The following is a 10,548-nucleotide window of genomic DNA, read 5'->3' on the forward strand; positions in this document are numbered from 1 at the left end:
GGCACACCACACAGGTTGCCGAGCAGCGGAGCAGGGGTACTCTGTGGTGTGTGACTTTGCAGGAGGCGGCGGGGGGCGCACCGGGTCATTGGTACCTGGTGTGCGAGTACCACCCGTGCTGTGTCTTGCTATGCCGCCCTGTCGGGACTCCCATGACGACGTTTGTTATTCTCGTGCCTCAGTTCTTTCGCGCCAGTGGTGTCGTTTTCTTTAATTACGAGGGGGTGTGGGTAGGTCAATGGTAGTGTAAATAAATATGTTCTCTTCAAAGTTCAAAACATTCTGCCGAAACCCGGGATCGAACCAGGGACCTTTAGATCTTCAGTCTAACGCTCTCCCAACTGAGCTATTTCGGCTGAGGAGCTGAGTCCGCGGATCTGGATGGAAGATGTGGTAAGTGCACAAGGAACAGGTGAAAGTGTGCACACACCTCTAAATGAAGGAGCATGTAGCCAAGGACAGGGCTACAGCATAGGGGAGCCATGCAAAACCATGCAACTACCTACACATAGGCAGTGTGTATACACAGGAAGCAAGACTAGGGACATTGGCCATATGCACATTATGCACGCAGGAAAACACCTATCCCCAAGGGTAAGATGAGGAGGGGTGGGGAGCTCAGGATCCCTGAACTGGAAGGACAGTCACAGCTGGGAAAACAATACAGAAATAGGCTACAAATATATCATGAACAAAACAGGCACATCACATCTTAAAAACAGTATCTCAAGAAGCATCACTAAATAGAGAAAGACAAACCCACATCTGAGTAGTTGGAGGGGCCCTGCTGGTGCATTGAGCAGGTGTGGTGAGCAAAAAACGGACCAAGTATTCCAGAAGTTTCATAGAGAAAAGGAGGAGAGAGATCGGCTGGGACCAAAGGGGCCAAGGAGTTGTTTTTAGCAGAAGGATAACAGTGGCATGCTTGGGGAAGTGGGGATAACCCTGATAAGCAAGGCAGTGTTCACAGCTTTGGCAACAGATGGACAAAGTGAGGCAGAATGTCCTTAATAATACAAAGCAGGAATTGGATGCCCAGGGGCGGCAGACAAGTTTGAACATGGCCGCAGAGACATCAAATGGAGAGACAGTAGACAATGTAGACCAAGAAGTGGCAGGCAAGGATTCTGTAGGAGAATGCGGATTGAATAACTGAACAGAGGAGGAGTTGATTTTGGACCTAATTTAATCCACAAAAAAGAGGGACAAGGAATCTCATGGGTCCTGCGTAAGTGGGACAGGATCAGGTGCAGCTGAGGAAAGACTCCATACAATTGTAAACAACTCTTTGGCGTAGATACAGGAGGTCTCAATAAGTGAGACATTGTGAATCTGTTTGGCACTGAGAATGGTACGATGATACGGCGCAGTGGCCTGCCATAGGGCAAGTTTAGCAGTAACAGTCTGCGCTTCAAAGGGAGCGCCCGAAATTTATCAGTGAAACAACGCTGGGATGGATAGTAAACCAAACTGACAATATATATTATATATGAGAAAAAGTACCCTCTATCATACATTAAAAAGATAATGATGTTGAACAAAAAGAGAATGATATTATTTTCCATATTCTGAACTCGACCCTTTTGTAAGTAGCATTCAAAGTAATGTCAGTTTAAGGAAATCTCATATTGGTTAAAATGGCCTACCAAGCCGCTTATTGTCTGCTATACTGCTAATGTACGAGGGAAATAATGCTGTAATTGGGTGGGGCTTAGGAAGGAGACTACCAAACCTATCCAAGTAGAAAAGGGTGTTCTCTAGGGTTGCGTTTTGGCCACCACCCTCTTTTTTGTTATACATTAATGTCCTGATAAGTAAACAGGTAAATGTGCCCTCTGCAGACCCTCCAGAAAATTGCGGCATGAAATGGAAAATATTGCGGCACAAAAAAGAAAAAAATTGCGGCACCCAACTGCGTTTTTTTCAGCATTTTCTAACGTTGAAAAATATATCATTTAACATCTTTTTTAGCCTAAAACCAAGTAATTGCAAGGCTTTTGTTAGTGAGGAACAAAATGTGTTCTGTCTGGCTGCGCTCTCTAGGACAGCCAGGTCGAGTCACCACAGCCTAACATTTTGGATTGTGGTGGGGAAGGGGGATACAGCCTGATGAGCTCCAAGGAAATGGTGCTGTGCCACTACTTCCAGCAGACAAGTGGAAAGCAAATAAACAGATAGGCTTGAATTCAAAAGTGTAACCCTGGTTGAAGCCCATAGGTTTGCTTTTCGCTTGTCCTATGACCCCAGGAGAGAGGGGGAACAACTCTACACATCTCCATGGAAGGAATCCATGAGGCCAAGACACAGGGGCAATGCAGTGGCAGTAACTGCAAGCCCATAATACCTAGCCAAACAATGAACTCTCTTGGGTGGTCATAATTCCTTGGTTATGCCACCCACACATGGTGACTAACACACCCACAAACAGAAATGAAACATCACAACACTACCAGGGGTCAAGTCCTACAAATTAAAGTGGGGGAGGGAACTCATTAACAAATGCAATGGCATGTGATGTCATCAGAAATTAGCATATCAAGGTGAAATATGCATATATCATTAAATTGGCTTTGCATAACCACCAAAATTGCACAGGACGAATGGCAGTTGCCTTTCATAAATTTTAACACCCAATTTTGTGCGTAATTGGTGTCATACAGCCCAGCCTTGATTCAAGGCTGGGCTGCATGATACAAACGCTCATAGCTGTATTCGTTTTCAAATTGCTTTACAATTGGTATCATGCAGCCCATGATACCAATTGTAAAGCAATTTGAAATTAATACAGCTACGAGAGTCTTCAATTGGTATCATGCAGCCCAGCCTTGAGGCTGGGCTGCATGATACCAATTGTAGACGAGCGTCAGGAAGCATTAAGTTTATGCTTTCTTTTCCGGCGCTCGACAGGAAAGTAATTTACTTTCCTGTCGAGCGCCGGGAATGAAAACAGTCCAGTGGCCTCTTTGGGTGCTCTGAGTTGGGGGCAGATGAGTGGACAGGCCAGTGCTTACCTGGCTAGCTTCACCAACTGTCAGCTCGGGCACTCAATGAGCCTTGGAGGTGCCTGGGGTCACAGCCAAATGCTGTGCATCTCCCAGGCCTGCGTGACCCTCCCCCAATCCTGGGCCTGCAACGCAGAGCCGAGGTGTTAACCCTCAAGCTGCTGCAATCAGCAGCCAGCTGTGTTCGCTCTAAATCATTAAATGAGCTTGAAAAAAGACACACTAAGCTAACGTGTCTTTTTTGCGCTCATTTAATGATTTATAGCGGCAATTGCGGGAAATGGCAAATTTTGCGATTATTTTGCAAATCGCAAAATCGCCATAAGGTGGATGGTCTGCCTCTTATTGATAGGGAGAATTCTCATTCTATGGCTAATTTCCCTTACCTATAGAGTCCCCCAGCAGCTTTGCTGGATATTAAGGTTTTTTTTCTCTCCTGCTAAGAGTGAGACTCTTTTTCCCCACTCTTAGACATTTTTGCTATGTGTGTTCTAGGCTATTTTTGTGTTTAATGTCTATGGGGTTTCTCTCACCTACATAGGAACCATCTTTACTCACATGTGTTACACAGCACCCTCCGTGCAGTGACACAGAGGTGTCGTAGCGACCCCCAAACATAGACTCCATACCCTGGGACTGACTACTGTCTCCCAGGGCATGTAAAGTCCCCAATCACTTTACTAGTCAATTTTTGTGAACTAAACCAGTACAACCCATCTTACTATGGAGGTACTGGGAAGGGTTAATAGATTTTCCCTTGTGTTCATTTTCGAGAGGGTACCGTACAGTCCCTCTCTCAAAAGTTTCTGGCTGGTGGCAGTGGTTACTACTGTAAATATTCAACCGTGAATATTTTCCTATGGGATTTTCCCATTGTTCGAGGCTACCACATTCTCTGACAGCCTCTAACATACCGCCGGTGTATTTTAATATTAATACAGATTAGTGTTTCGGGATATTTGTCGGTACAACCTCTCCTGTTGGCGACCTAGATGGGTTTAAATTTAGCCTTTCAGCCGTGTTGCATCCTATGTGGCATTTGTTGGAGGAACCAATCCCCTACCTCCTTGGTTACTAATATGAATAGATAATCTGCCACTCAAGAATTGCGCCACAATTGTTAATTCAAAAATTTCAAAAAAACTCCTTTATTCCTTATTTGCCCTTTAATTCTTGTTGACACGTGTTTCGGCTACTCAAGAGCCTTTCTCAAAACAAAACAGGGCTTGATAAAGTACACATCAAATTCTATTCACATAATTGTTTTACATAAATTGTTCATATATTTGTACCCAAAAAGGTTCAGGCAAAAAAGAGGGTTATGTAATATGAATACACATGTATTTTGAAAAATAAATAATAAATAATTTACAATTGCATTACACCGCAATACATATAGATAAATCAATATATACATCCAAGTCACAATAAATGCAAAACAACAAAAATTGTAAAAGAGCAATGAAAAAGTAGAAAAAAAATAATAAAGATAAAATAACAAACAGAGAAACAAAGAAATATTGTTTTAGAATAATTAATCATCAATAAGTCCAAGTTTATATATTTTTGGTTTCAATATTAAATACAAGTTCTCATTTGTAATCCTTGTATATTGGTTCTTTCATATGTTATAATCTACAATATTATTCCCTCTAGTGGATTGTAGTAAATCTCCATTCGACACACAGTAATAAATGCATGTGTGAGTGCAATAAATGGATAAATTAAAATTTCTTACCCGGCTTATTCCATAAGTCCTGGGTAATTCCCTATAGTAAAAATAATAATATAGAAAAAATATTTCCAATCTAAATTGTTATTAGCACACAACAATCTAATCTATTTGTCTCAAAGTTTTGTTAAAACCCAGCCTCTCGTATGACCATAAATCTATCCCTCCACTTTACAGTCCTATACACCTACTTTGTCACTCAGCACACCTTCAATTATAATCAATTTCGGTTTATCATTGTGCGATCCTATTTAGTTACTCAACACACCTTGAATTATAATCAATTTTGGTTTATCCTTGATTGGTTAAACATTCTCCCCGTTAGCAAACCGTCCCCGATCTAAATGGACTCCCATATGGTTACTTGGGATGCCCGACTGCGGGCATGCAAAAACGTCTCTTTCCCCTCGTTCGGAGACCCACCGCTGTTAGCTTACCTTCTGCTTGGTAACAATCCGTCTCCTCGCGTCGGCCTCGAACAGTAATGAGCCGTCGCGGGGATCCACCATGCAATGTATAGCATCAGCATGGTTACACAAATCCACCTTCTTCTCTTTCTAACATCGTTTCACACAGCGGCCATATTGGAAAGGTTTAAAGACACGCACATCATCCATTCACTTTGTCATTATTTGTATCATGATGATGTGTCGTATTCCCCTATCACCCATTTGCATGTTACATAATTATAATTATATTTCTAATTGGACATCTACCCTCGATTATTGGGCTTTAGATGTGTCTTGTCGTGGTTCCTCTCCCTCAGCTCCTTCCTTTTCTGATTCTGAGTCCACCTCTGAGCTGCCAGAGGATGTATTCGGTGTACTGGCCTTGGATAACGGTTTTGTAAATTTATCAAATTTCTCCTGAAAAGTATATACACGATCCTCTTTATAGTCCCTTTCGTCCCTGAAAAATTTGCACAATTTTCTTAGTTTTATATCATCCTGATAGAGTTTTAGTATTTCATACATTGTTTTATAGTTTTTTTCCTTGGTTGATTCTAGCGCTTGAGTTTCTTCAATTTCTTTGGTGATTATGTCAATCTGTTCCGTTGCTCGTACATGTTCTCTTTCTGCATGTTGGATTAGAATCCTAATCATATTATCCGAACTAGCATTCAAGTTTTGTTCCCATTCCTCTGCCAGATCCTGATCTTCATCCTTTGATAAATCAGGGAATATAAGTATTCTTAGGCCTCTTGGTATTTGTTTCTTGCTAATATAGTTTTTCAATGATATCAATTCCCAATACTTATCTATTTCTTTTCTAGATATTCGTTCGAGTTTAATAAATTTATATCTTAAATCTTCTGTTCTCTTTGTACCGGGGTTAGAGAAACCATGCTCCTAATATTAACTTTACTCCGGTAGGTTTTATTGGCCTGAACTTTTATATAACTTCTTTCTCGTGTCTTTCTCTAAACTCCTAACCCAGGTCAGGGATCCTTTGTTTGTCCTTTTGGTGGGCTTCTGCCAAGAAGCCCTCCTTTCGGCGCCACTGAGTCTGGGGTGGATCCATTGTGTGGGAGGGGGAGTAGGACCCCTGGACAGGGTTGCCTCAGCAACCCATGTCACACTCTATCCTGATAGGCTGGAGGGTCTCCCACAAGATGACCACTCCACTGTGTGAGTGACAGCTAGGCTGTATAAATGGGCTCTTTTTGCATAAAAGCAGGGTCCTGAGGACTGAAGAGCAAGACGTTGCCACTGGAACTCAGAAGCCGAAGAGGAGAGAAGCTAAAGACATCTGCAATGACTGAACCACCGGTGAAGCCTTGCTGCAGCGTCTCACCACTTTTCTCCACACGACGAGAGAAGATCTTCATCTGCAAGAGCCTTCTTCCCTTGAGCTGGTGGGGCTAACCAGTTTGCCAATCGCCTTCCTGGACCTGCCCTAGTCGAATCAACAGTACCCTTTACTTGGAGACCGGGTAGCCAGGCACCCGTCCACCCAGACCGCGATTTAAAGGAGCGTCCCTTTTATTCGTCGGGCAGCACCGCGGCTGGTTTCATCCCTGGGTAGTGCAGTAACACGAACCGTCCTCCACGACGAGAGCCTCTCTTCCTCTGCTGGATCCCCCTAACTGCATGAACTACCAGGAACAACCGCCACCGCAGGAGCCACTTCAGGAGCCACTTCTTCATTTATAAGGTACATTGTTCTGCCAGGCTGCCCTTTCTGCGTGGTAGAGCTAAAGTTGTTTTAAATCCTTTACCTACCTGTTGGGTTGGCCGCCCCTCTCTCTTAACATTGTCTTTCACCTTCTGCATCCACCTTTTCAACCTCGTTAACCAAAGACTTGACTGCAGAACGTTTTGCTCCTGGGCCCTTGCCCTGTACCACTGACTCTGGCACAGGCCTACAGACTCTGGCTACATTTGTTAGAACTGTATTCACTAGAATGCTCCTCAGCTAGAACTGTGTCGGTGCACCTACTTCTTATAAACACCCCTTCCTTCCCACTTTTAAACCTTGTGCCATGTTGCTCAGTTTTCATTTAAGTATTTGCTATACTCATGTACTGCCTTGCCTAAACTGGTTCACAAACCCAGGGGAAGTGTTGCTGGGGCCTATAAGAAGATATTTCTATATGACTTGTGTTTTCCTTCCCTTGGAAGAAATTGCTAGAGTGCCATTTGTGTTTGGTTTTCACTGTGCCATTTTGCTCAGTTTTCACTCTTGCTCAAACTTGTCTACAATTTAACTAGGGAGTTGTGTATACTTTCTTTGACTGAATTTAACTTACTTAAGAACCGTGATAAAGGTGTTTTATTAGTAGTGTACAAAATAAATATATATTCCTTTTTAATACAAAGCTTTGGTCAGTGTTTCCTTGTTCCAAAGTGCTGAAGGCCTATTGTGTAAACCCTGAATACTGCTCATCTCCCTCTTGAGATAAGTCTGACTACTCGGCCACAGCTACCAACTAAATCTTTGTGGTACGGACTGATACCAAAGGGGATTTATTGTTCACACCTGTAGTCCTAATCTTCTGTAGTGCTCCCTAAGGGAACTGCACAGGATTCTGCCTAACACTGATGCCCCGGCTCTGGCTGGAGACAAAATCCCTGTTTTATTGTTGGCGTATGATGCGATTCTAAATTGTCCTCTGGGTGAAAAATGCAACTGCATTTGTTCTCATAGGTTTGTGAGGGGGTAGGGTTACCATTTAACATAGATACATTCATTAATGTCTACCTAATGGCCCTGTCATGGTCCAAGGCCCTCAGGCCAATCTCCTCCTCTTTGATAGGCGCTTCCCTCGCCTCATCAATTTCCTTTCATCTCCTGCTGTCCCCTCCTCTCCCCCCTTGGCTACCTTGCCCTCACTCTCCTCCTCCTCTTCCTCCTCTGCCCCTCCGAGGGCTCTTTCTCCTCCACAGGGCATACCTCCGATCTGTACCCCTCCCCGGAAGGTCTTTAAGGCTGACAACCTTCTTCATATTGCCACTCTCAACTCTTGCTCTGCCGTCAAACACTCCTCTGACATCCGCCACCTCCTTGAAGAACTAGACCTTGATGTCCTTGGTCTTACTAAGACATGGTTCACGGCCAGCTCAGTCACAAGCTTATACACTCTCCTTCCTGATGGCTACAAGATCCTCTCAGCACCCAGATCCTCCCGGTGGGGGGGTAGCCCTGATCTTTCCTGAGTGGATTCCTGCCTCTATCATTCCCACGCAGACCTACTTCTCTTTTGAATGCCTTGGCTGTAGGCTTTCTCTCTCACCTACCCATTCTCTTACTGTGGTTACCATCTACCGGCCTCCTGGTCAAATCACCTCATTTCTTTCTGAGTGGGCAGACCTCTCCTCCTCCCTCCTGGCCTCTACCACTCAACTCCTCCTCTTCGGTGACCTAAATATACATTTAGACTCTCCTTGCTCCTCCTCTGTACTCTTCCGTGACCTCTGCTACTCCCTCTCCCTGTCAATCCTCCCCTCTGGCCCGACTCACTCTGCAGGGCACACACTCGATGTCTTGATCTCCTCTGACCTCCCCCTCTCCATCCCTCTGACCACTCCTCTCTCCTGGAGCGATCATTCCCTCCTCTCATCTCATCTCTCCCTCTCTTCCCCCCAGTCCAAGCCTACCCCAACACTGCCGCCTACCTTCTCAGACATCCGGCCCATGAAGCGTGTGTCAGTTGAGGCTTTTGCCGCCACTTTCTTTCCCCCCTCCACCTTTGGCTGTCTCTCATCCTGATACAGCCCTCTCTCTGCTCTACTCTTCAATTTCTGTTACGCTTGATGCTCTTGCCCCTGTCATGAGGATCCGTTTGAAGTCCAAAGCCAAATGCAATTCCTGGTATGACTCTGACCTAGCTACACTTAAACGTAAGTGTAGGGCAGCTGAGAGGAAATGGAGGACTTCCTGTTCATCCTCTGACAAACTGGTCTGTCGCCTGCTACAAAGGCAATACCGACTCTCTGTCCTCACCAAGACGAGAGTCCACATTCAAGCTTGTGTCTCTGCGGCATCTAACAACTCGGCCAAACTCTTTAAAATCTGCAAGGAGCTGGCCAACCCCTTCTGTTGCCTCCCAAGCTCTTTGCAATGCCCTTGCCTCTCACTTCATTTCAAAAACCAAGGACATCCTGTCCACCCTCTCCACCCACACTCCTCCTCTTCCCTCTCCATCTGTGCTTGCTGACCCTCCTTTAGCCACCCTCCCACCATCCTTCTCGTCCTTTCCTCTTTTCACCCCTGACGAGGTTGCTAAACTAGTCCGATCTATGAAAGCCTCTTCAAAACAGGTTCATCCCTGTTCCTCTAAAACCATCAAGGACCACATTGACACCCTCGCTCCGGCCCTTGCTGATTTTTGCAACCACTCCTTTGCCTCTGGATCCTTCCCCTCCCCTCTGAAGCACTCCTTTGTGCATCCTCTTCTCAAGAAACCCACAGCTGATCCTTCTTGTCCAGCTAACTATCGCCCAATTTCCATTACTCCCTTTCTTGGCAAACTCCTGGAAAAGTTGGCCATCTCTCAGCTTAAACTTCATTCCAATTCTGTTGGCTGTCTCCATGACCACCAGTCTGGCTTCAGAGCTGCCAGAAGCACGGAAACTGCTCTCCTAAACATCCGTGAAGATCTGTTCACCAACCTTGACTCTAACATTCCATCTGTCCTCATCCTCCTCGATCTCTCTTCTGCCTTCGACACGCTCAACCATACCATCCTGCTCAACCGTCTCCGTGAAAACCTGGGTATCACTGATCAGGCTCTGGCCTGGCTGACCTCTTTCCTCTCAGATCGACCCTCCCAGGTACTTCCTTTCATCTTCCTCTCTACCTGTGGTGTTCCCCAGGGGTCTAACCTCTCGCCGTGGCTTTTCAACCAATACCTGGCAACTCTCGCCCACTGCACTGCCATTTTCTGCTCAAATTCCCAGTGCTACGCTGATGACACTCAACTCATTTTCAAGCTGCCCTCCTCTCCCTCTCTCATCTCTGATTGCCTAACTGCCATTCAAGATTGGTGTGCCGCCAATGATCTTTGAATGCCAGCAAGACGGAGATCCTCCTCATCGGCACACCTTCACCATCCTTTCCCCTCACTCTCTGGCCGGCCTCCCTTGGCCCTCCTCCTACCCCCACCTGCGAGGCTAAGAACCTCGGGGTCACCTTTGACTCCACCCTTTCCTTCTCTGCCCACATCTCTGAGGTCTCTAAAAAGTCAAATTTCCGACTGCACCTCCTCAGAGATACTCTGCCTTTCCTCTCCTTCCCCCAGAAGCTCATGGTATCCCAAGCTCTGGTTCTCTCTAGCTTGGACTATTGTAACAGCCTCTTTCTAAATCTACCTGC

General features: G+C 45.3%; 1 non-coding gene across 1 annotated transcript; it reads right to left on the reverse strand.

Annotated features, from left to right (window-relative positions):
* Positions 1–283: 283 nt before the first annotated feature.
* Positions 284–356, reverse strand: TRNAF-GAA (transfer RNA phenylalanine (anticodon GAA)). Its single transcript has one exon. It is a non-coding gene; the product is annotated as a tRNA-Phe (tRNA).
* Positions 357–10,548: the final 10,192 nt, after the last annotated feature.

This window comes from Ambystoma mexicanum, chromosome 10, assembly GCF_040938575.1.
Source record: "Ambystoma mexicanum isolate Mex_15411 chromosome 10, UKY_AmexF1_1, whole genome shotgun sequence".
Taxonomy (NCBI): Eukaryota; Metazoa; Chordata; class Amphibia; order Caudata; family Ambystomatidae; genus Ambystoma; species Ambystoma mexicanum.